Source organism: Crotalus tigris, unplaced genomic scaffold (genome assembly GCF_016545835.1).
Source record: "Crotalus tigris isolate CLP2741 ecotype Arizona unplaced genomic scaffold, ASM1654583v1 scf7180000018053.2689490, whole genome shotgun sequence".
NCBI classification, from domain to species: domain Eukaryota; kingdom Metazoa; phylum Chordata; class Lepidosauria; order Squamata; family Viperidae; genus Crotalus; species Crotalus tigris.
Genome location: NW_024096796.1, coordinates 1,900,350 through 1,928,170, shown reverse-complemented (window position 1 = coordinate 1,928,170; position 27,821 = coordinate 1,900,350).

The window sequence follows — 27,821 nt, the reverse complement described above, 5'->3', positions numbered from 1 at the left end:
GTTGAAAAGCCCTAGCCTAAGGCACTGAACATTGGGGATGTCCTTCCAAACCATTCTAAAAATGCAGTCTCATCTGACTTTTTTTGGTCTTTCAGTAAATGGATGAAGGTGGATAGGTGGTGATGGAAGTGCCAGCATGAGATGGGTTTTGTAGATGAGGAAGGAATTATTTACATTTGCTTGGCTGTCCAGAAAAGGGACAGACTATGAAAAGGATAGAGACTTGGGTGAATTGATCAGTTCTGAACTAATCAAAATGTAAGTTTTATTATTTTGCAGACAAAAGACAGTGAGATGCCGTTCAAGGCATCAGCAGTATTATGGCTGCATTATTTCAAAAATTTCAAGAGCATTCTCATTTTACAATAGTATGGTAAGGGCTTGATAGCAGTTGAAAATGTACATATAGAAAAACTTATATGGTTAATAACTCTAAAAATATGAACCCTGGGAATATTCATATTTAAAATAAGGTGAACACCAGGGTAATAAAACTATAAAAGTTTAATTTAATTTAAAAACGCCAAGCTTTCGCCGTCACCTGCCAGCATCCTCAGGGCTTAAAGCGCCAGGGAGTGAGAGAGTCTCTTATAAGCAAGCCAAAGTCTGCGCCCGGCTCCTCGATCTCGTCATCGGACCTAATTGGTTGGATTGTGCTCCGGTGACTCGTTTCTTCCTGCACCCCTTTTTGCGTGTGTCCTCATTTGCCTTCTTTTCTTTGAGCTCTAAAGTAGGTGGAGCAACCTCCTTGTCTCTCTGATTGTCTCTGTTCTCTCCCTCGGCTTTATCTAGTGGTTTGCATTTCTCCTTCTCCTTCTCCCAATCCACATTTGCACAACTATTCTCTCTCTGAATGTTTTCCCTTTCATCCCTAGTACCCCCCCTTGTGCCCAACTGCTGTCAAGATGGTCACATGTCTCACTCTGGGTTAACTGGGGTGTGGTAGTGAACTGGGATGGTTCAGTAAGTTGTTTGTCTATGCAGCCAGTCTCGTAGATGCGGCCAAACCCAGTTAACATGCTCTCCCCCCCTTTCTTTCGTCTCCCGCGCTCTTTTTCCCCGTGTTATAAACAAAGGTCTCGGTCTGGGGGGGAGGTGGGGTTACGATCCTTCCGAACGTCCCAGCATTCCTCTTCCATCCCCCTCCTCGCTCCGTTGCTTCTCATTCCTGCGTGCCTGTGACAAGGATCTTTGGAGTTGATGGGTGCTGTTGATATGAGGCGCGGGAGGCTGATCCCGCAAGCTCCGCCCTCTCGCGCATTCTTCCATCCGGGTTCGTTCTTCTCTCCGCTCTCCAGGATGTCCATCGGCTCGCAGTCGCTCCTAGAGCTATCCCACACCCTATACATCTCCAACTCGGTCGGCATTATAGAGCGGAGGGGTCGTCCCATCTTCTTCGGACCGATCGTCCTAGTCCTCTCGAGCCGTGGATGAGATGTTGATTTTAACAATTCCCCCCCATCTCCGTCTATGCTGTCTTCTGCCATATCCATTGGAAAGTCCCTGATGTTCATAGTATGGGGATTCTGGATTTTAGTTCTTATCGCCCTCCTCGTCTTTTGGGAGCGCGTCAACACGGTGGGGGTGGTGGGGGCTCTCAGACGTTGTTCTTCATCCTCTGGGTTGTCCACGATTGGTCAGGGGATTGGCATGTTCTCCTTAGTTTTTTTCACTAGGACTGCCGTCGGGCCGTCGGTAACGGGACGGGTAATTGGCCGCACTCCATGCTCTTAATGTCAAGTGTGCAGAGGATCAATATGTCGATTAATGGAGTTACTATTGGAAAGCAATGCTTCTTTAAGAAGGTGGCCTCCCTTTGTGCTGTCACTTGCCAAGATGCATACCTCATTAAAATTAAAGTGGTGGCCTAATTCCGCCATATGAACCCATATCTGGGAGTGCTGCTCGCCCCTTTTCACTGCTAGTCTGTGCTCATGGACCCTGGTCTTCACTCGTTTAGAAGTCTCCCCAACATAGTTACATGGGCAGTCCATACAATCGATCCTATATATGGCTGCCGATCTTTCCATGTTGGGGAGCGGGTCCTTGGGGCGCATGATGGCAGCCCGCAGCGTTTGGTTGGGTCTATGTGCTACCTTTATGTTATACGGTGCCAAAATTCTCGTAGTAGCCTCTGAGACATTGCAGATATAGGGGAGGGTGACACGTGTTGTCTGTGGCACTAGTTCACGAGGTGGTGGGTTGCTCCGAGATTCCGATGGTATACTAAACCGATTAATGAATCCTACCGGATACCCATTGCGCCTACATACTTGGAAAAGATGGTTTCTTTCCTCTTTTTTTGCTTTTGCAGTACTGCAGTGTGACTCTACTCGTTTGAATAGAGTTCTAACACAGCTGACTTTATGGGCTGTCGGATGGTTACTCTCAAAATGGAGAATCCTGTCCGTACAAGTTGCTTTTCGGTATACCTTGGTGGTCAAAGATCCATCCAGTTGGCGTTGGACCAATACATCTAAGAATGCCAATACGCCCTGATTTTCCTCCTCCATGGTGAACTGGATGTCTGGGTATACCGAATTCAAAATACCCATAAAGTCAGTCTTGTGCTGCTTCTTGATGACTACAAACGTGTCATCCACATAGCGGGCCCAAAATTTTGGTTGGTACTGGGCCATCGCTATGTGTTCCAAACGTTGGAGCACCACCTCTGCTATTACACTGGAGATCGGAGACCCCATTGGTGTTCCCTTAATTTGTTCGAATATAGTGCCCTGAAAGGTGAAGTAGGTCTTTAGGCAGACTCCCACCAGTTTAATAAGGTCCTCCATCTGGAGGGAGTCCTTGTGTTGTCCCTGGTCTCCTTGATTCAACCGGTCCTTAAGGACCGTGACTGCAAGGTCCTGCGGGATGGAAATGAATAGGGAGACCACATCAAAGGAGACCATAAGTTCTTCTTCCTCCACCCTCAGGGCTCTAATTCTACCTAGAAATTTGTCTGCCGATCTCACAGTGGTGTTATTATTACTGGCCAAGTGGCAGATACGTATGCTCAGCCACTTGGCCAATTCCGAGGTAAGGGTGCCCCTGAATGCAACAATAGGGCGGAGGGGGACGCTGGGTTTGTGTATCTTGGGCAGCCCATAGAACCTGGCAAGAGCCGAGTCGCCAGGGCATACCTTTCTAAGCACATCCTCCCCCATCCTCCTATTCCGTTTTAAGTCATCAAGAAGCTTGTTGATATGGTTTCTAAGGGTAGTGGTGGGGTCTTTATTCACTACTCTATATGCAGTACTGTCATTGAGCAATTCAAGTGCCTTGTTTATATATACCTCCTTGTCCATGACAACAGTTGCCCTCCCCTTATCTGCTGATAGTATGACAATAGTGTCATCTTTTTTAAGTTGGCTCAGGGCTTCCCTTTCACTCCCAGATAGCGTTTGGTAGCGTCTGTGGTTCATTATAAGGCCTGTGACTTGTTGTCTAATAGAACTCCTGACCTCTTCCCCTGCTCCGATATGGTATAAGGCAGGCTCTAATGCTGCTATGAAGTCAAGGGTGTCTGCATTTGCAAGATTATGACCCACATCCCGTTGTAATAGGGAAAGTTGAGACTGGGTTAATGTTTTAGTAGACAAATTGCATACCACTCTTCTTGATGAGGTGCTGTTGTGGGAGTCACGTAACAGGTTCATTCTCCTTAGGAATGTCTCCATCATATAACGAGTTGTTTGTTCCGTAGCTTGTTGAATGTGCCGGTCCAGCATCCAAAAATGCTGGTTTGTCAACTCTAAACTGCAATAGTTCCGGTGGTCTTGGATCCATGCTTTTAAATTCCTTATACGTCTATGTTGGTCGTTGATCAAGGTGTGTAAGGTGCGCCGCTGGAATTGGCGGACTGCTTGCTGGCATTCCAAGAAGTCAACCGTCGGTCTCCTCCTCAGCGATTTTGGGGCCAGATTCTCCTTAATACAGCCATGCAGAAATGCTAGCTTACAGTAGTTAGATGAAACGCGCTGTGCAAACTTCTCCCACTTCCTGGCTCTGAGCAGAACTGCTCTATCATATCCATGGTTAATAACTCTAAAAATATGAACCCTGGGAATATTCATATTTAAAATAAGGTGAACACCAGGGTAATAAAACTATAAAAGTTTAATTTAATTTAAAAACGCCAAGCTTTCGCCGTCACCTGCTGGCATCCTCAGGGCTTAAAGCGCCAGGGAGTGAGAGAGTCTCTTATAAGCAAGCCAAAGTCTGCGCCCGGCTCCTCGATCTCGTCATCGGACCTAATTGGTTGGATTGTGCTCCGGTGACTCGTTTCTTCCTGCACCCCCTTTTTTCTCGTGTGTCCTCATTTGCCTTCTTTTCTTTGAGCTCTAAAGTAGGTGGAGCAACCTCCTTGTCTCTCTGATTGTCTCTGTTCTCTCCCTCGGGTTTATCTAGTGGTTTGCATTTCTCCTTCTCCTTCTCCCAATCCACATTTGCACGACTATTCTCTCTCTGAATGTTTTCCCTTTCATCCCTAGTACCTCCCCCTTGTGCCCAACTGCTGTCAAGATGGTCACATGTACCACTCTGGGTTAACTGGGGTGTGGTAGTAAGCTGGGATGATTCAATAAGTTGTTTGTCTATGCAGCCAGTCTCGTAGATGCGGCCAAACCCAGTTAACATGCTCCCCCCCTTTCTTTCGTCTCCTGCGCTCTTTTTCCCCGTGTTATAAACAAAGGTCTCGGTCTGGGGGGAGGTGGGGTTACGATCCTTCCGAACGTCCCAGCATTCCTCTTCCATCCCCCTCCTCGCTCCGTTGCTTCTCATTCCTGCGTGCCTGTGACAAGGATCTTTGGAGTCGATGGGTGCTGTTGATATGAGGCGCGGGAGGCTGATCCCGCAAGCTCCGCCCTCTCGCGCATTCTTCCATCCGGGTTCGTTCTTCTCTCCGCTCTCCAGGATGTGCATCGGCTCGCAGTCGCTCCTAGACCTATCCCACACCCTATACATCTCCACCTCGGTCGGCATTATAGAGCGGAGGGGTCGTCCCATCTTCTTCGGACCGATCGTCCTATTCCTCTCGAGCCGTGGATGAGATGTTGATTTTAACAATTCCCCCCCATCTCCGTCTATGCTGTCTTCTGCCATATCCATTGGAAAGTCCCTGATGTTCATAGTATGGGGATTCTGGATTTTAGTTCTTATCGCCCTCCTCGTCTTTTGGGAGTGCGTCAACACGATGGGGGTGGCGGGGGCTCTCAGACGTTGTTCTTCATCCTCTGGGTTGTCCACGATTGGTCGGGGGGTTGGCATGTTCTCCTTAGTTTTTTCACTAGGTCTGCCGTCGGGCCGTCGGTAGCGGGACGGGTAATTGGCCGCACTCCATGCTCTTAATGTCAAGTGTGCAGAGCAGAGATCAATATGTCGATTAATGGAGTTACTATTGGAAAGCCATGCTTCTTTAAGAAGGCGGCCTCCCTTTGTGCTGTCACTTGCCAAGACGCATACCTCATTAAAATTAAAGCGGTGGCCCAATTCCGCCATATGAACCCATATCTGGGAGTGCTGCTCGCCCCTTTTCGCTGCTAGTCTGTGCTCATGGACCCTGGTCTTCACTCGTTTAGAAGTCTCCCCAACATAGTTACATGGGCAGTCCATACAATCGATGCTATATATGGCTGCCGATCTTTCCATGCTGGGGAGCGGGTCCTTGGGGCGCATGATGGCAGCCCGCAGCGTTTGGTTGGGTCTATGTGCTACCTTTATGTTATACAGTGCCAAAATTCTCGCAGTAGCCTCTGAGACATTGCAGATATAGGGGAGGGTGACACGTGTTGTCTGTGGCACTAGTTCACGAGGTGGTGGGTTGCTCCGAGATTCTGATGGTATACTAAACCGATTAATGAATCCTACCAGATACCCATTGCGCCTACATACTTGGAAAAGATGGTTTCTTTCCTCTTTCTTTGCTTTGGCAGTACTGCAGTGTGACTCTACTCGTTTAAAGAAGCATGGCTTTCCAATAGTAACTCCATTAATCGACATATTGATCTCTGCTCTGAACACTTGACATTAAGAGCATGGAGTGCGGCCAATTACCCGTCCCGTTACCGACGGCCCGGCGGCAGACCTAGTGAAAAAACTAAGGAAAACATGCCAATCCCCCGACCAATCGTGGACAACCCAGAGGATGAAGAACAACGTCTGAGAGCCCCCACCACCCCCACCGTGTTGACGCGCTCCCAAAAGACCAGGAGGGCGATAAGAACTAAAATCCAGAATCCCCATACTATGAACATCAGGGACTTTCCAATTGATATGGCAGAAGACAGCATAGACGGAGATGGGGGGGGGATTATTAAAATCAACATCTCATCCACGGCTCGAGAGGAATAGGACGATCGGTCCTAAGAAGATGGGACGACCCCTCCGCTCTATAATGCCGACCGAGTTGGAGATGTATAGGGTGTGGGATAGCTCTAGGAGCGACTGCGAGCCGATGGACATCCTGGAGAGTGGAGAGAAGAACAAACCCGGATGGAGGAATGCGCGAGAGGGCGGAGCTTGTGGGATCAGCCTACCGCACCTCACATCAACAGCACCCATCGACTCCAAAGATCCTTGTCACAGGCACGCAGGAATGAGAAGCAACGGAGCGAGGAGGGGGATGGAAGAGGAATGCTGGGACGTTCAGAAGGATCGTAACCCCACCTCCCCCCAGACCGAGACCTTTGTTTATCACGCAGGGAAAAAGAGCGCAGGAGACGAAAGAAAGGGGGGGAGAGCATGTTAACTGGGTTTGGCCGCATCTACGAGACTGGCTGCATAGACAAACAACTTACTGAACCATCCCAGTTCACTACCACACCCCAGTTAACCCAGAGTGAGACATGTGACCATCTTGACAGCAGTTGGGCACAAGGGGGGGGGTACTAGGGATGAAAGGGAAAACACTCAGAGAGAGAATAGTTGTGCAAATGTGGATTGGGAGAAGGAGAAGGAGAAATGCAAACCACTAGATAAACCCGAGGGAGAGAACAGAGACAATCAGAGAGACAAGGAGGTTGCTCCACCTACTTTCGAGCTCAAAGAAAAGAAGGCAAATGAGGACACACGCAAAAAGGGGTGCAGGAAGAAACGAGTCACCGGAGCACAATCCAACCAATTAGGTCTGATGACGAGATCGAGGAGCCGGGCGCAGACTTTGGCTTGCTTAGAAGAGACTCTCTCACTCCCTGGCGCTTTAAGCCCTGAGGATGCTGGCAGGTGACGGTGAAAGCTTGGCGTTTTTAAATTAAATTAAACTTTTATAGTTTTATTACCCTGGTGTTCACCTTATTTTAAATATAAAAACTTATATGTACTGAATATTTGCAGTCCTTTCATGTCTTAGCACTCCCCCACTATTCATATTTCTGCAGAAGGCTTAGGAAAATACTTTTTTGGGGGAAATTCATGACTGAAGTACAATGGGAGGAATTGTCTCTGAGGAAAATGGATGATATTCTGTTATTTCTTACCCCATTATAGTTTTTAATGCATTTGTAAAGATGTATGAAATTGTCATTGAACAATGGAAATATTAAAAATGTATTGAAAAATGTGAGTTTGGGCAAGAAGGGTACTACAGCTTTCTATTAAAGGAAGATTATGAGTCAACAAGTCTCCCCACCACTTATGAGTTAAAAGTTTTGCTAATATTTCACAAAATCTCAATGACATGCCCATTCTTACAATATTTTGATTGCTCACAAGAGATTTTTATTTGTGCAATCTTTTCTTGCAAGATTTCAACATATTTATTTATTGCACTAGGAAGTCAGAAAGTTACTGAATTTTGATGTAGAAAGCACTCTGAATTATAGCCAATAGTTTGGGCAATGCCCAGCCTGCAATCATATAATGTTGCCTCTTCTGCACATAGCTACTTTGAAAGCTTGAATCAGTTGCTTGACTGGTCTTACTATACTTTATTATTTTAGTTTTTATAGCCCACCCTAAACAGAAAAGTGGATTAAAAATAACTTAAGCTCCTATAAAGATGTATTTTCTAAATCAGGCATGTCAAACTCGCGACGTCATGTGATGTCACACAACATATTGTAACTTTTTCCCCATTGTCAGCAATGGGGTGGGCACGGTTTTGGCATGACGCATCCGGCCTGTGGGCCGACAGTTTGACATGCCTGCTTTAAATGAACTATTCTGCTTGAAGAACAGTATTTCTAGCAACACATATTACTAGAGTTTTTTCAAACTGAATTCACTGCGAACAGCATTTTAATTTTGACAGATGATAAATTCAGTGTGGTTACCAGTATACTTGATTTAAAATCATATATCAGGTTACTCCAAAAGTAGTTAAATTTTCAGTAAAATTCTTCTAGAAGTTTAAAAGCAGAAATAAAATATTTCTTTTAAGCTGAGTTAACTGAGTATGTATCTTGAATGTTAAAAAAAAAAGATTTTTAATATACTCATTGCAGTGGTAGGTAACTTTCCATGCCTGGAAACATGACTGGGAGAAAGAACTCAAGTTGGTGATGAAGGAAAGAACAAAAATAGCTCCTTCTGATATATTCAAAATAATAAAAAAAAAGAAAACAGTATGCAGATGCCCAATGCAAAGAGAAAAATGCTATCAACATGAAGAGGCAGATTGAAGGCTTGAGATTGAAAGAAATGCGATCAGGAATCATCTATTTACTTTGAATTCAAATATCTAAGACAGAGATATTTCCTAAGGTATAGAAAGTTGTATAAGCAACCAAAGAAATACTGCAGATAGAAGGAACTTGCTGATGACATAGCTGAACCTTATCTTCCTATCTTTAAAAAGAAGAAAAGTGATCCAGAGTATATTACAGCTAATTCAAAGTTAATTGATCACTGGACAACAAAGATTTTGCTTTCTGAACAGTTTGGGTGCATCTTATAGATTTTTAGCTGCTAATCATGAAAATAACCAGTAATTTAGTCTCTCATGTACCATTTTAACAATGGCAATGTACACACTTCAGCACCTGTTTCCTTTGTGTACAAATGAAAGAAACATACAAAAACATGAAATTGTTGTTGAGGCACATCCAGTATACCAAGTACAAATGGAATATCTGTAGAAATATAAAAGGCTCTGCTCCTTGGAATGAAGCTCAGATATACCAAGTATGTTGCAAATGTTGTTACATATGCAAATGGGACAGTCATGTAAGAGAGTCACCTTACATTAAAAAAAAAAAGGTCATTCCAAACGAATTTCGCTCCAGGATAGAAAAGCATGGCACATGAATCACTTGTTGACTTGACAAAAGATAATTTTGCCTCTGCTTCACATAAAACCTGGACTGATGAAAAATTTCGCAAAATGGTGAACAAGGAAAATGAAGATTTTTTTCTTTATCTGAGACAGATGTTTCTAAGAATAACTGATGCAAAGATTAAAGAAGCCACTTAATGTCATCAGTGAGAAGTGGTTCGAAGATCTTTAGTGGGTCCAGAGAAAATTGCCTGGAAAACATTCAAGGATGTGATTGAGAATTTTCTTGACAACTGTAGAGCACCAAATTACATTCAGTTTCTTATGACATAGAAGATGATGATGTTCAACATTTCACTGAAGATTCTTTTTCTCCATTCACACTTAGATTTCCTTCCCAAAAATCTAGGTGCAGACACTGACAAACTCAGTGAATAATTTCACCATTGCCACAATAGAAAAATGGCATCAGGGCAACTGGAATCCATCAATGCTGGTTGACTAATATTGGACACTGCAGTGAGACACTGAGTACAAACAAAAATCAGCAGCCAAACACTTTTAGTCCTGTTGAATTCCTATCTGTCAGAAACATGTAATTAAATACATTACAGTCATTAAAAGTTAATTTCATATTTCTCAAGATTCGTACAAGATTCAGTCATTTGAAAATTATATTTGTGCTCAGTTTGAAGGGGTCTGTCATAATCACCAAAAAGTTTTTCAGGAAGCAAAACTTTTGAAAAAAATTGTTGTCCGGTATAACTAGTAAGATTCTAGAGCAGCTTCACCAGGGCTTTTTTTTTTGTCATAGAATGCCCAGAATGGAATTCCGGCACCTTCTTTGGATGGAACCTTGTAGAGTAGGTAAGGCAGGTTGTATGACATGTGTGAGTTCCGGCACCTTTTTTTTTTTTACAAAAAAATCACTGAGCTTCACCAAACATAAAGAAGCAGAGCAGCCATCATGAAGTTTATCTGGAACAAGAGAAGGGACTACATACCAGCAGCTCCAAAAGTTTTCCTAATAAAATTTATGGCTCACATACTTCAAAGGGTCCAGCTGGGACTATTTACCCATTATAAATCACATGAAGTATCAACTAGTAAAACATTCATCTTGATGAACTTCCCAGTTTGTTTTTCCCCCACACTTTCACTTACAGATCTCTGCCTATTCCTTCAAAGCCTTTCTTAAAGCCAACTTACTTTGTTATTGATGGCACCTGCTGAGTTACACACATTCAGTACAGTGAGTCACATTGATATGAGCATCTCATTAAAGTCTCTCCCTGTTACAAATGTGTGTTCTCCAATAATGCTCAGTCTTCAAAGTGAAAACATTGATATTTTGGAAAATTGTATAAAAATGGAAAACAACATGTCTGTTTTTTTATGATAAATCACCTCCTTTCATCCTTGCCTCCCCACCTGCACACAAATAGACACAAATTAGAATATTCATGATCATTATTTTTATCAAAAGGACATTCATGGAATGCATTTGCATAATTAATAAACTGAAGGAAATAACAATGTGCTCAGGGGCATGCCACAAGCAGTAAGAGGATTAATTTGTTTAACAAATTGCTGAATTATTTGGTCAGCCCTACTGAGCAATACATTATTCTAATAGCACTAATCATGTTTTTTCTCTTTCCATGTATAATTGGGCCAACCAAGAATATAAGATAGTGTCCATTGAACTGTCCAACTATAATTTAGTAACATTTAAAAAAAATAATAATGTTAAGAGAAATTAACCTTGGGATAAAACTAAAAACAGATTAAAACAAAACACCAGGCTTATGTGATCTACGTGAATTATGGTAGCTGATTTTATTTTTAATTTATTTGTGCCATTTATATCCTGCCTTTCTGCCCAGAGGGCATTCTGATACCAATCTTATATGCTTCTTTATATGAAAAGTTGGGATATGATTTATAATAAATTGATTAATATTAATTGTAAATTGTTGCATCTCAGATTTTAGCTGTTTTAACTGAATCTTTACAAGTATACTGTGGTAAATGAACATTATAATATATGTACATAAATCATGAACATATGTCTATTTGACTCTTTCAGTGTACTTGTTAGAATGCCACAAATCCACCATATTCTTTGAAATCATACAAGTAGCCCTTGGGTTACGGCCTCTTGTTCAATGACTGTTCAAACTTATGATGGCACTGAACAAGTAGTATTTATGACTGGTTCTTGAAGTTCCACCTGCTAAAGTCACATGATCATGATTTCTGATGTTGTCTACCATCTTACCAGAAACAAAATCAATAGGGAAGCTACCAGAAAGTCAGAAGTGGTTCCTTCTGCTACTTTTTCACCTGCCTGTGCTTCAGAGTGCTTGTCCATGAACCTATGTAGCACCTGCATACACACTCGCACCCAGTAGTGCCTGCCTACAGCATCCCTATCATGCACCTATGCAGCCACCAGTCTGCTTGCCTGGCTCTCCTGCCCCTTCCTGCTTAACAGCCTACATAGTCCTTGGGTTATGAGAGCAACAGGGATTCCAGGGATTTTAACATCCTGTGATGTTGGATTTATGACTACATTGCTTAGCAATGAAAATTCCAGTCCCAGTTGCCATTGTAACTTAAGAACTACTTGTATAAAAATTGTAATTCAGTCATTACTTCACAGAATACCCCCTCCATCTATTGCAGGGTAGAAATAGAATTTAACACTTAAAGCCACACAAATAGGCTAGTTTCTTGACTATCTAGAGTCCTAATCTTTCCTGAGAAAATAAATAGGTTAACACTGCCTATTGAAGAAAAAGTGGTATTTCCCCATAGATTTTCAAAAGGGTTTATTGCCCACCCATATTATGTGATTCATTCGTTTGTTCATTCATTCATTTCTATAGCTGTCTAACTCAACCAAGTGACTCTGGAGGCTTACAATTCTAAAATTCTAAAACAATTTAAAAGACATTAAAACAATAAATGAGGTTTATTTATTGTTTATTATGCAAATGTACAGACTATAAACAAGTTTTATATAATTATACTTGGTATAATACATATATGGTATCACATTTTTTAACTTTCACTAAATAGAAACATTTTCACATGATAGATCAGACCACCCAATCTACCTGGCTTGGAAAGATAAGGCTGAAATATAGAAATCTGGAGAATCTCATAATGAGAGTGGTAGCAGAACCTTAAATCATTTTTTGGGGCAAAATTTCACTTAAAAGTTCATGTATTCATATTCCTGGGACAATACTCAAACTTTTTCAATTAGGGTATTGGTCTACCTCTAGTGGTGGGATTCAAATATGTGAACAACTGGTTCTCTGTGTGAGTGTCACTTCCGGAAGTCCATTCTGGCCCTGGGCAACAAAAAATTAGCTACCGGTTCTGCCGAACTGTTGCAAACTGGCTGAATCCCACCACTGTCTATATCCAACACTGTGTTATATTAGATTAAATATACTCCATTGGACTTAAGTATGTTCAAGAACTGAAAAAAAACTGTGCAGGATTATGTAGTAGGTCCAGAAAATTGGTTTTAATTCAGATAGAAGTATCAGTATATTAGCATGCTTGGAAAGAAATCCAATTCAGGTTACCTATATATTGCAATTCTTGAGCCTTTTGTTTAAAATAACATGAATGGTGATGTCATCTATCTTCTTATTCCTTCAGCATGCCTGTTATTGGTAATCAGAAAGCTAATGTAGAAGTGCCTACATACACTATTAGCCCCTTAATGCTTTAGGGCACTTTTAAGTGTTATCAAGTTCCTGCATGCAAAATTATTAACACAATTAGCCTGCTGTATTAGCAACCAAGTCTTCCATTTATTACTTCTCAGATTCAATGACCTTGTAGAGGCAATCAATAGCTAAACTGATAAATGGGAAAGCTTTTTACCCGATCTATTCCTTGAGAGCTGGGGCTGAATGTTGATTCTTGACAAGTGCAATTTATAATTTAGTGACTCAGAATGTTTTGCTCCAGCTGTTCAAATTTCCTTTTCAGGACAGTGCATCTATAAAAATTGGAACATTCAAATTGTTGGTTTATTGCATGTTACATTAGCGAATTCAAAAAACAGCCAGGAAGTACTAGTTTTCTCATTATACCCAATTAAAGTGTCCATCATCTACGTTTGTATGTTTATGTTTGTGTGTGTGTGTTTATGTATGAATAAGTTTAATATATTTAACCAGATAAATAATCAGTTCCTTTTCTAAATTGGATATTTTAAACTATATTCCATGATGATTAGGTAATGCTAAGTTTACTAATTAATCCAACCTCTCTTGATCTAATGAAAATTCATCTATTTTTAAAAATGTTTTCTTCAGATTCCATTTATTTGTTTGTTAGGTCCCAGCGCTAGCAACAGTTACTAAGCAATATGAAAGTTTAATGATATTTTTATCACCAGTTTGAACTAGTTCATTCTGTTTATCTGACGATAGAGTGAACTGAAAAAAGATGAAAATGAAAAAGTTTCTACCAATATAATTCTTAGAATTCTAGTTACCTATGTCTTTCTCAACATGGTGATATATAGACATGTTGCAGAATTCTCTGCCAAGATGGCCATTGAGAGGGTAATCCCAGCACATCTAAATGGAACAAAGTTCAAGAATGCTTAGTAAATATTTTGCCATAGTCTACTGTGAGCACTAATGAACAAAAAATATTATACAGTATATACAGTATATAGAATGTTTAATTTACATTCTACCTTTTATGTAAAAGTTCAATACAGCATTTCTAGTGTTCACTCCTACTATTTTCCCACAATAATAATTCTATGAGGTAGATTGAGGTTGAGAGAAATCATCCAGTAACTTTTCATGATTAAGGTGAAATAGTATCTGCTCTCCCTACTTCCTGTCTGACACTTAACACCTACTCCACACAGCTCTCATATATGCCGATAGGCAGAATATGCTGTCTCTCATACAATTTTATACAAAATATGATATCTAGAATAAAAAATATATATTTTAATACAGTGTGATGGCTTACCCAGATGCCAGCTCAGACAATGAGGAAGAGCCGGTTTCGGGGATTTTGAAGGGGGATACATAGAAGCGCTGGAAAGTCAATGAGGGCTCCAAGCCAGGAATGGAGAGGTCAGGCACAATGGGGAAGTCACTGGAGGGGCAAGTAGATGAATGGTTGTCTGAAGAAGGAAAAAGAGAGGCACCGTTGCAGATGGAGAGCTCACAGGTCCTGCTGGAAGCACAGAATGGAGGAGGGATGTAGTTTCAGCTTGCCAGTAGAATAATGAATTTCCTCCTTCACCTGATCTGCGGATGTGCAGTGTTGAGCAGAGGCAGAGACAACATCAAAGACACATTACAACAAGGGTTGAGGCCTCTAGAAGAGCAAGAGCCAGAACTCTGAATATCCCTCGACACCCAAAATGATAAAGAGATAAATAAAGAAGAAAAAGAATTAATATATAATTATATACAATACAAATTTAACATAACAACAAATTCTCTAATTATAACTATAACCATCAACCATTTTTACAGCTATTCTGGCATGAGATTTCAAAACCAAATGACTCAACCATGTCCTAAATTGTAGTGACGTCAGCACACACTTTACATCTATGAGAATGTTCTATAGTGGTTCTAGAAAATTCTAGACCACTTTAAGATATTCCCACAAGCCGGCTGGGACGTTTTGGAAGATGAAGTCCACACTTCTTAATGTGGCCAACATTGAGAAACACTGCTCTAAAAAAGAAACATCCCAACAGAAAAACATCTTTTCCTGACTGATGTCAAATGAATGGTTTTTGATGATGATCACAGTGGTCAGGCAGATCTATATGAAAGAAGACATATTCCCTGGCTGCTATAGTTTCAGCAAATTAACAGTCCTTGAAAATGGACACATCTGAGTTTTTTAATAGTTTACAAGCACTTTGGGATGACACTATTAGTTATTAGCAGCAGCAGGTGCTACTTCATAAAAAGATACTTCTCATCCTAAGTTTAACCAACCTTCATTAATATAAGCAAGAAAGAGATACCAATGGCACAGTTCCTCTTGCAATATTGCAAGGTTCAGATATAAGGCAATAGAGAACCAGAATAAAGTGGGTCCTTGGCACTGGCTAAGGTACTTCAAATCCCCATTTGGATTTGGCCTTAAATGATCAAAGTGCACCTAAATTGTAATATTGCACATCATCACTGAGTAGAGTCAAATATTTTTTAGATGGCATATTTTCCCATCTTTTTGGAAGTTCATCAGCATGAGAGATCGTCCTAATGCTGGTCTTAAAGTGGCATTAAAATGCACAAAGACAAAGAATGAGAGGAAGGAGGGAAGACAGGGAGAGAGAAAACCTTAAATATATAAATTAAACTTATTATGAATTTTATTAACAAGAGATCAGTGAATCAGAGTGAATCTGAAACTTGCAACCACATGAAGAAACTGCAAGTACCATCTTTGGGAATTATACTGTGATGTTTTATACTTGTCCTAACATCTTCAAGTATGTCCTGTCAATACCAATCTTCATCTCAATCCAAGTTTAGCAGTGAAGGTATTACTGAAATCTTAAGTTGTCACTAGGGGTACAGCAGTATTAAGATTTTTAAGATTCCACTTTAAGATGCCACTATCCCTTCTCAACTTAAAGGTGTGTAAATCCGTAATACTTTGCCACTATTAACTTAAAGATGAGATCAGCTACCTTGTTGTGGATGTGATTACATGTGCATTATGTGAAAGCTACAAGATGTGGGTCTGCCCTCTAACTCTTTCTCTCCCAGCACTTACCACCATCCAACACTGTTTTCTGAGTTTATCTCAGGCCTATCAGTTCCACATGCTTAGTTTTTGACACAAACTTTTTCCAGTCTTTCAACAAAGTAGAGGAGAACAGAGCTCCACTACTTTATTTAGGAAAAAAGGAAAGTTTGTGGACTTGCATGAAGACATTTCTGCCTGGGGATCAGAAACAAAAAATAGTCCTATAACTACTTGTGCAGGATCAGATTTATTATGGCATAAGGTTTCATGGGATGAGTACATATTTTTATCAAATGTAATTGGCTGTGGTTCATAAAAGTTTATGAGACAACTTATTTGTTTGAGTTACTATAACTCTCTATAGATTCTTCAGTATAGAATAACTTGGCATGTAAACCCTCACAATCAATCTTGAAAGGATATTACTTTGGTATTTATGAGACAATACAGATTTAGAGTTGCAGTGTTGGCTGTGTTGTTTCAGAAAAGAGTCAATTTCCTATGGTTTCACTTGCTTTGACTTTATCGAAAAACTCCCTTTAAATGGTTAAATTTCTTTGGCACTTCATTGCAGCCAATAACAATTTTGCACTGACTGCTTAGACAATATCTGTCATCTGGCTAATGGTATGAGGGACAAAATTTAGATATCGATCTGTAAGTCAGATACTAGCTTCAAAGGTCAAATATTGACTTAGAAAGGCAAGTACTGAAGTCAGCATTCAACTTTCACTAGATACACCAACCCCATATACTGAAATTTTACCTCAGCTGTTTCCCAGTGAAAGGCTAATATTATCATAATGTCCCACCACTGTAACAAGCAGCCTTTTGCTTATCACCTGTTGGCAGGCTATATTCACTCAGCACTGAAAAACATTCTATACATGCTTGTGTATGCAGTGTAAGTAAATTTCTCTTTCTGCATTCTGATTTGTTTGTTTGTTTTTGAGGTAATTTTACTATTTTTTAAGCTGTTCTTGCATTGCCTCCCCCTCCTATCACATTTTGGAGCATCAGCTTTCATTATCTTGAAAACTTTCAACATCTCCGTCTACTCTTGCTTCCTGCTTTGCTATCCAAGACTCCTGGTTTCTTAATTTATCCCCTCCCACTTTGTTGCAAGCCTAAATCAATTATTATAATTATACTTCCTTAGCATATGTGTTGAAAAAGTGCATATGACAGATAATTATTTTTGATGCATGTCATATATCATTTGACTCTGGAGATCAGATATTTGCATGTTGAATGTAATGGTGGTAGGAGTAATATTTTTATGCACCTCTAATAAGTATAGTAGAAATGATAAAATGCAACATCAAATATTTGACTCAATAACTACATTCTAATTCAGAATGGCTGATATTATTTAAAACAATTGGTATACATATCTGAATTGCAGTAAACATTCTGCATGGCTATTATGGAAGAGTACTGAACTGGTTTTGGGATTCAAGATGGTTCCATTAAGTTGCTGGAAGATATAGATGAATCTGTTGATATAGAGTGGGGAGTGTGTGTAACATTTTTAAGGAGAAGATAGCATTTAATGTCAAATGTAATGCCAGAGATCAGAATCTCAAAAATGATTGAACCAAGGGAAAAAGTGAACTGGCCAGGAGATAACTAAATCTGATTTAGTTTCAATTTAATCAGAATTACACTTAATTAGGAAGCAGAAAAAGGCAATTGAAGAAAACACAGGGATTAACAGAGCAAAATGCAAGCTTATAAATAAAAGAAAGAAGGTTTTTGCATTAAAACATGAAGATGGCTCTGTGTGTAGAACAAGAAAGGAAAAGTTAGAAATAATTAGAAAATTCTATTCAGAGCTATGCAAAGATCACTCAAAAGTAACAACACCCACAAAAGAGAAAATGCCAGATATTCTAGTGGAGGAAGTATCAAGTGCCATAAAATCAATGAAAAATGGCAAAGCTTCAAGAAATGACTGTGTTATGGTTGAAATGCTGAAAACTGGTGGTCACAGTTTACACAAGATACCAGCAAAACTATACCTTCCTCAGAGAAGAAAAAATACCCAATGTATGAAAAAAATACTGAAGTGATTCTTATACACAAGAAAGGGGCCAAAGATGATTTAAAGAACTAAAACCTAATAAGCCTTCTTTTAGTAATCTATTTCACCAAGATAGTAGCAAAAAGAATATTGAGAACATTAAATAACACTCAGCCAATGGAGCAAGCATGGTTTAGAAATGGCTACTTGTATCACACCTAGGTTGTTCAGCAAATCATTGAAAGGCATGAGTACCTCATGCCTCTGTGCATGGCTTTCATTGACTACAAAAAGTGTGTGACTTAGTATTCCAGCAAACAATAATTAATACATTGCTCAACCAAAGTGTAGACACTCCTTATATAAACTTACTACAATCATTATATGAAAAACAATGGTGACAATTTACCTGAATGATCTTAAATTGGAAATCAACATAGAACAAGGTGTATGGCAAGGCAATACAATATCACCTATCCTTTTCTCAGCCTGTCTTAAATAAATATTTTGTAAACTAGAATAGGCAAAGATGAAATAAAAATCAATGGCACGTATTTAAATCACTTAAGATTTGCAGATGATGTTGTTCTCTTTTCACAAGACCCAGAAGTGCTATCAAGACATATACAAGAGGTGCATGAAGCAGAAGAACCATTTGACTTAAAAATAAACCTGAAAAAGAGCCAGGTTAAGTTTAATAAATTCACTAAAGAAGAAAAAAAATTATAATAGAGAAGAACTAAACATAGTAGACTACTACATATACCATGGCCAACAGATCTCAATGGAAGATGATACAAAAATGGAAATTGAACGGCCTGTTAAATGTGGTTGTCAGGCATTCAGCAAGCTAAGCATAATTTTCAAGAACAACTTCCTCCTATGTCTGAAGAGAAATGTTTTCGATCAGTGTGTGTTACCTGCTTTAACATATGCTGATGAAACATGGACACTAACCTCACAATTGATAAAAAAAACTACGAGTGGCGGAAAGAGCCATGGAAAGATACATGCTTGGCATTACAAGTCAAGATAGAAAGACCTGCACATGGATTAGAGAACAAACGAAAGTATATCATACCATCAAGAGAGTAAAAGAATTGAAAATGGGCTGGTCACATAGCAAGAAGAACTGATGGCAGATGGACCAAGGTAGTCATAGAATGGATCCCACTTGATAAAAAGTATTCACGAAAGAGATCTAAAACAAGATGGATTGATGACATCAGCAAGTATTGTGGGCCTAATTGGCAAAAGAAAGCTCAGGACCGAAACATGCGGAAGAGGCCTTCATCCTGCAGTGCATAGATAATGGCTAAAATGATGATGATGATGACACTTAATTAAATATAGTTAATATAAAAACTCCCAACATTTTATTATATAAGGAATATCTCTTCTATTATTTCAAAATTACAATTTAATGGTAATATTTGAAGAGGTCTAGAAGACTGCCATCAATTTTTTGAGAGGCCATTCTTGTAAGTACTCCAGTATAAAATATAGAAAGAAGATTGTGTTTACAGCTTCATTAGTCTTCTCTAGTACAGATAAGCAATTATGCTGGTGCTTCTAAAGGGATTCTTTAGCAAGTGAAATGATAAAATTTTACTTTTATCCAGGCCAAGTACCTCTACTGTAGAAGTTAGTTACTGTCTAATACTAATACTAATAAAGCGTGATCTGCTTTCCTAGAAAAGACAACTGTCACAAGTACTAAGGTAAGGTTTAGAAAGTTTAGCTTCTGGGTCATACATATTGCATAAGAATTATATATATATATATATATATATATATATATATATATATATATATATATATATGTAGGTCTTTGGTTGTTCGGGTTTTCTCCCGCGTAAATTTGGAAGTGTCTTGGCAACGTTTCGACGAAGTCCCATTCGTCATCTTCAGGCTGGTGTTTTCAGCTTTGTGCTTCGAGCAGCAGTGTGTGGTCTTAGCTGTTTCTTCCTTTTAACTGCCAGTGGGGGAATGAACTGATTGGGTGGGAGCTTGGCTGAGTTCTGATTGGGTGGAGGTGTGTTCTGATTGGTTAGGGGCTTGGCTGTGCTCTGATTGGCTGGGGGAGTGTTCTGTTTGGTTGTGCTCAGGTTAGTATGAGTTGCAGGGGGGTTTAAGATTTTGGGCTGCCTTGCTATTTTTTGGCTTCATGTTTGTGGTTGTGCCTCATCTTCATGGAGGGTGTCAGTTTGCTTCATGTATGGATTGGAGGGGTTTAAAGTGGCTAATGATGCAGCTGTGGTCTGGCTTCTGGTTTGTGGTCGTGCCTCGTCATCGGTGTGGCTTTGGGTTTGTTTTTTGCGTGGTTGTGTGGTGGTGACCTCCTGTGTGGTTTTGTGAGTGTGGGTCTGGTATCATTTTTTGTGTTAGGGAGTCGTTTGTCAATAAGGGCGGGTTTCCAAATGGCTGGTAGGCGGGAGGTATCATCTCGCTTGTTCATGCTGTGTGGGCATTTTTCTATCTCGATGGATTCTCTGATTATTCTGTTATTAAAATGTTCACTTTTGGCAATGGTTCTGGTATTTTTAAAGTCAATTTCATGTCCTGTGGCTTTAAGGTGTTGGACCAGGGAAGATGTTGGTTCCTCTTTTTTGACTGAGTTCTTATGTTCTTCATATATATCTCTATTAAATATATGTCTCTTGTTTAAAATAAATTATCCAACTTCACACTATTCAGGTGGATTTTAAGATGATCAACAGCATTCTTATTTAAATAACAACATTTCTTCTTTAAATAACTCTCAGCAAAAATTCCCAGTTGAAAGAAGATTAACAATTGCAGTTTATATTGAAAAAAAATCAACACTGTGTAGGATTTCTTAAGTCTTCCTTAGCACCAAATGATCAAGTTCTTAACACTCAGTGCACCAGCATATTCTTGAAATAATTACAGAGGTAATTATTTCAAGAAAGCTGAAAAAAGAAAGAACCTAGAACACCAGAGAAAGACTACAGGAATGATTCCTTCCAAGGATGGATGGATGGATGGATGGACAGAAGACAGACGGATGGATGGATGGACAGAAGACAGACAGACAGACAGACAGACAGGATACAGAAACTTTTGGCTGGATTCCAAAAATGGTCAGATGTAGATTTACCATGATTTTTCACTATAAGATGCCTGTGAGAAAAAGAAATGGATAGCAAATATGAATGTTCACTGAGATCCTAGTTTTCAGGCATAAGATCCATACTTGCTGCATGTAGGGGGTAGCATCTAACCTACTCACTGGAGGTAGGGTTGTCTAAAATTTAGATATGGTTTTGAAGGCTATTAACATGCTGAAAATCCACAGGGTTGTTTTGTGGGTTTTTTTTTTTTTTTTTTGTCCTAACAGGCTTATCGCCTTTAGTTTTTGTTGAAATTAGAAAGGTAAACAAAAGGCTTTTTGGGTTATCATTAAATATCATTAGGATATGAACATGCCAAAGAAACATTCTCTCAAAGGTTAAATGATATGGAATATGATAACGAATTCAGTAGGTTGTCACAGAGTACAAGTAAAATATTTTGACACTTTTAGCATTCCTAGGCTGAAGAAAGATCTTTCAAGGCCAGGCAGGTCATTCTGCCTTTTGAACTTTGCAGGGGAGTTTTTCTAAAATCCTACTCCCTGTGCCGCTGTATATATAGAAGCAGTTCAATATGTGTTATCATACTGTAACTTCTATTTATTTGAAATAGTTATCTCACTGCCCGGCTGCACACTTCCAGAAAAAAGAGATAAATGTTATGTGAACCACCTTGTTTTGGATATGAAACTATCATCTATATGGTAACTAAATTTTGAATTACCATGATGGCGCAGTAGTTAGAATGCAGTACTGCAGGCTACTTTTGCTGCCTGTTGTTGCCAGTAGTTTGGCAGTTCGATTCTCACCAGTTCAAGGTTGATTCAACCTTCCATCCTTCGGAGGTTGGTAAAATGAGGACCCAGATTCTTGAGGGCAATATGCTGACTCTGTAAACAGCTTAGAGAGGGCTGTAAAGCATCATGAAGCAGTATATAAGTCTAAGTGCTATTGCTATGGCTATTATTGCATAGAAAAGAAGACAATAGCTGTTTTAAATATGAATGCTGTTGTTTTTAACCTTCTAATGTTTTTATGTAATTGTTCAAAATAAAATTGATTGATATATTTTACATTAAAAGATGTCACTTTGCTGGTTTGATAACTGGGCTGATGGCCAGTTGTCAGGAAAAAGAACCATTTTCCTCCATTTTTCTGAGAGTTTTTTCCAGCAGGGTTCTGCTTATGACTCCAGGAGAGAGAGAAAAAGAGTTATCTAAAGCAACTTATCCTAAATGGAAGGAGACATGAAACAACTGAGACTGACTGCAAGACAGATGGCTGTTTGCCTCTCCAAGCGCTTGGTTGAAGCATATTTTCATTACTCAGAGTGATATAGTGTATTTACCGATCACAGAACAGCCAGACTGTCAGGGAGAAAAAAAACATAGACCGACTCCTTTTCATCAAAATTAATCACAACAAATTCTAAGTCTTTTAAAACTTAAGAAGTAAGGTGACCTTGGGGACAAATTGATAAAAAATATTGGACAAAATCAAGTTCATGGTTTATGGCTAAACCAGTCTGACAAAATGAACAGCGTCAACATATACTGTTGCTGATGCTGAGTACGAAAGGACTTTTCTTAAGTAATATATGCTTTTAGTGTGATTGGTTTGACCTTTGTTGATATAATCTGTATCTGAATCTGTCATCACTGGGTTTCTTACCTCAGGCTAAGAATGAAAAAATTTATATGAATAAAAAATCTCAGAGAGTTCCATCTGAAGAATGGTTACCATTCTTCATTACAAGATGGTAAGAATTGCTTACCATTTTGAAGTTCGGAGATTGTTAAATGACAATATCTGAGTTTTCTGAGTTTACCAGAGCAATGTATAAAGCTACGTGTTGTACAATAGCAGGGTTTCCACAGTGACATAGATAATGTACAGCTAGACTGTCCATTCACACAGTCAGTGGCAATGTGATCTAATGGTTGCACATAATTTATGTTACAATATTACACAGAAACATCTGAGGTAGCAGAACCACAACAGTAATCCTTTTAAATCATCGGTGATGCCTAATATCAATATGCCATTACACATATTCTGATAGGAATATATATTATTTATTTCTAGACTTAATTTCAATTTTTGTAAAGATCTAAATGGCAAGTAACATGGAGATTTTATCAATTTTTTATCAATTTGTTTGGGGTTCACAGTAAGATAAATGTATCTGAGTGTTTTTGACTGGAGTTCAATAATATTGTATTGACACAACCATCACAAGGAAAGATATTTTTAACATTTCATGATGCCAGGCACCTACAGAGGTGAAAGTCAGTTGCCAGCCTGAAGTCCAGGGAGTATTCCATTTCGAACAATATATGGAGACCTAAATGCATTGATCAATGCTGGTAGTTTAAATAGTTTGTCACAAACCTACTAACTTTTCAGAATAATACATTAAAAGATGGAGAGTGGGAGACCACCTCTTTTCCTTTCATGATAATAGGAAAAAATAAATAAAATAATTGTTAGAGACACATAACATTTCCTTTCTACTAGAAATCTATTCAAAAACACATGTTGTAGAGAAGGGAGGAGGAGAACTAGATCAAGGCACTACCTGTAGATATCTGGGCGATTGGCAATAGATTTTCAAAGTGTTTTGACCATCCAACATCTTAATTTAAATAACAAAATATTTCCTGCCATCTAGCATAGGCCATGGAAATGTAGAGATACTATAGTAGCTATCAGGTAGTCTCTAAATTGAATAAATGAATAAAATAACAAGAATTAAAGTCACAATTATTTTGTTTTTCTGGAGAGTTGCCTTGCACAGCACCATAACCAGCCCATTTTGCCTGGAATATTTTAGCTCAGCAACAGAAGAAACGCCAGTGTGTTGCACCCTTGACCTGTGCATTTTATAGCATGTGCGTCTCTTCACAAGAGTGTTTCAGTTTCTATTCAATAAGAAGGCAGTGAATGATCACTGAATGTCCATGATTCCTGGGTAATGACAAACCTAGAGCCAATCAGAATTTACTTCAGGCAGAAAAAAACAGCCAACATAAATGAGTGGCAGTCCTATGGCCTCCAACAAAAAGCAGTGACCCTGAACTTGCTAAAGGGCTGTGATATATGAGAGGGCCATGTCAGACTTGTTTAATATTTCCACTTTCCTAGCTTCTAGCTCTGCTCGGTAAAAATCACATTGCCATTTCCAGTTTTGCAATGCAATCTCATGCACCAGGAAGGGCTTTGTGTTGTCACCTCCAGGGTACAGAGTGTAATCAGCTCAGGATTTACTGAAGCAGAGAGGTGAGCGATCATATCAGAGAAAATTTGCTATGCTGCTCTCCAGCATGTAGGATTTAGGAACCAGGGCAAAGCTGACTAAACATATTATTCAGACGAAGAGAAATACACAGTACTGAATGAATAGGCAAAACCAGAGATATTATCACAGTCTGAGAAGGAAGGAGGGTGGGTAGAGAATCTAGACATTCCTTTCAGACCTTTCATGTCCATAAGCAAACATTAAAAATATCCGGAGGTCATTGAAAAGTTGATGAAAAACAAATATAAGTGAAAGTATGTGGGGGCGGGGAAGAGATATTCCAGCTTTCTGATCATCTCCTACAGTATTTTTGGGATGTAAATATAAGAGAACCAGGCAGAAGAATTTTGCTTTCTTTTTTAAAAAAAAAACAAATTTTATTAGTTTTTTTAAATTCTTACAACAAAGTGCTCAGGACACATCGTGGTGCTGGGGTACTCAAATATCCAACAATAAATCTATATAAAGTAACCCAATAAATACATTAAATATTCCCTCTCTATTTCCCTCAAAAAATATAATATATTTAAAATAATCTATTTTTACATTAAATTTCTATAAATCCTAATCCTGTTTTTAAACTTTATTAATTTACAATTACCATAATCCACTTTAACCTTAAGTAAACATATTATCACTTTGGGTATCCCTTCCAGATGTATTCTGGTTCTTAATCCCCTAAATCCTTAATTTTATCACAAATCTCTCTTATTTTTTAAGTCTACCCTATACATATACCATCCATCAACCAGTCTATCTCTATAACAGAACAAAATAATACCAAACCTTAAACCATTTCAGTCCATTAGACAAAATTCAAATCTCATTCAAATAGTTATCATATCTAGAAACACCCATATTATTACACAAAGCATCATCTTATTAAATTAACATACTCAATTAATTATTAAATCAATCCAAATCACTATAAAACCTCTTCCATTTTCATTCATTCCATTACAAAATAGTTTTCATATACAAATAAACCTATTCCAAAAATTACATTTTTAATCTATTTAACATATATATTCTAGTAATCACCAATTTTTCTCTCGCTTCTAACCCTAAGTCTTAAACCTTAAATCAATCCATATTTCTACAGTGCCTTTTAATCCATTACATACAGTTTTAAGTTTCTCTTTTCAGTCTTATTCTGGCTTTCTTTTTGTGCCAGGCCGGTTTCCATAACAAAGCTTCTATCTCAACAAGTAGATCTCCCTTTGTCGCTTGTAATATCATTTGAGTCCATAGAAAACACCCTGTTCTCTGTAATGAGCATGTGGCTCTTTTGTAATTAAACCTTCATTGCTTCAAAAGTTCCAGTCTCAATCTTTGGTTCTTCTAATCCTTGAGAATATGATGGAATGCTTGTAAGGTAAAATAGATTCCTCTTTAATCTCAATTAGTTCTTCTTCTAGTATATTTTGATTTGTGGCATAGTCAGATGAGGTCTGGAGATCAGTTTGGAGAATTTGGAGTAAGGCTTCTGGCTCTTATTTCTGTAATAATCTCTTTCATTTTAGTGCATACTTCTTCAGTAGCTTCATAATTTTTTTCCACTATAAGTTTACAGTTTAGTTGTAAATAAAGTTTCTCCATTTTAGTAGTAATTGAAGTGAGTCCCTTTTATAGTTTAGTGGAGGCTATATATAAACAATATCCACTCCCACAATTTCCCACAGCTGGATCAGCTTATCTTTTCTCTTCAAGAATAGTTTGAAGGTAAAGCCCACTTCATCTTCAAAGAAAAACAGATAATTGCAATATTAACTTTTCACCACAAAATGTCCTCAGTAGGTTACAAAATCTTTCCCAGACACCATTTTTTCCCTTTTCTCTCTCTTTTAAAGGAAAAGTGGGAAAAAAATTCTTCCAGATTAAAGTGATAGTAAAGCTCTAAAAAAGGGTTTTTTTGTACCCCAAAGTAAATGAAAGTAAAATATAGTCATTGAAATTACTTGTTCTGTCTTTTTATTCAGGCACCTTTCTCCCCACACATACAAATGCCGCTCTTTCAAGGCAAGGAATTAATTCCAAGAGAGCTTTTACAGGCAAACAATCAAGTAGGGTGAAGAGAGGAGAAGGAGAGGTCTCACCCGGATTATCCGCGGTGGGTCTTTCATGCTTAGATGTACCTGTGACTTTTGGCTGATGCAGCTAAGGAATCGGCCATCTTGCAGGACGATCTTTGCTCCATTGGCCCTAAGGAGTTAGCTGAAGCCGCGGAAGAAGCTGCCACCTTCCTGCAGTCACCAGCAAGCCTCCTCCTCGGTGGTCGCCCCTCCAGGGCGACTTTCAACCTACTAGGGGTCTACCGGTAAAGAAAACATAGCTAGTGGAGAGACAAGTCTCTTTAGATGACCGGAGTCGCCGTGAACCGGAACCGGAAGTCAGAATTTTGCTTTCTCATATACTTTTGGTTAATGCCTGTAGAATATTTTTTTAAAAAGCAAAATGTAATTATCAGCCACTCCAATTCTTAAAATGAACCTTAATTAAGGCATTTGTTAATATATTGTCCCTACTTAAGGAAATAGAATGATGAAAAGATGAGAATAAGCATATGTTTGGCTTTTCTATTTTGAACCTTATTTTAGCAAAATAAGGATGGCAAGTGCAGAAAATCTAACATATATATGCTAGCGCATGAGATACTTGAAAAAAATTGAGAGATCATAGATAGCTCCAGTGGTGGGATTCAAATATGTGAACAATTGGTTCTCTGTGTGGATGCCACTTCCAGAAGTCTATTCTGGGCCTGGGCAACAAAAAATTAGCTACTGGTTCTGCCAAACTGGTGCGAACTGGCTGAATCTCACTGGATAGCTCCACCCTCATGCTATTCAGATTCCTTTAAAAATTGTGATTTTAATTAAAAAATCAAGCTCAATGTCCAAAGATCTATGGGAGAGCCAGCTATGTAGGGGCCTTATCAATGAAGATTCTACATGTGATCTTATTCCCCCTCTGAGATTGAAGTTTTTAGAGAGTTGTTGCATCTCTGTCTTGCACTCCAAACTCTGAAATTTTCTTATCAGATACAGAAAAGGCAAATTCCTTGCTTCCATCTAAAGATATCCAGATTTTTGCAGCTAGCCTGGGAATTCTGGGATTTGAAGTATAGACATCTTAAAATAGCCAAGATTGAGAAACACTATTCTAGAGAAAGGGTGTTTTTTTCAAGAAGTGTGATAAGTGAGATATGTTGCCAAACAGGCAAAAGGGAAAACTTGAATCTAAAATAAGAAGAAAATATGCAGAAGAGACCCAGTTACTTCCACAATTCACAGGAATATAAGAGGGGCAGGAGAGACAACAAAATCCAATTAACAATTTTCTATTGTTATAACCAATCTCAATAAAAGTAGTTTTAGCCTCCCAATGAAATTGATTCTTGGTCTGCTCTAGTTGTTGGGCTAACACCTG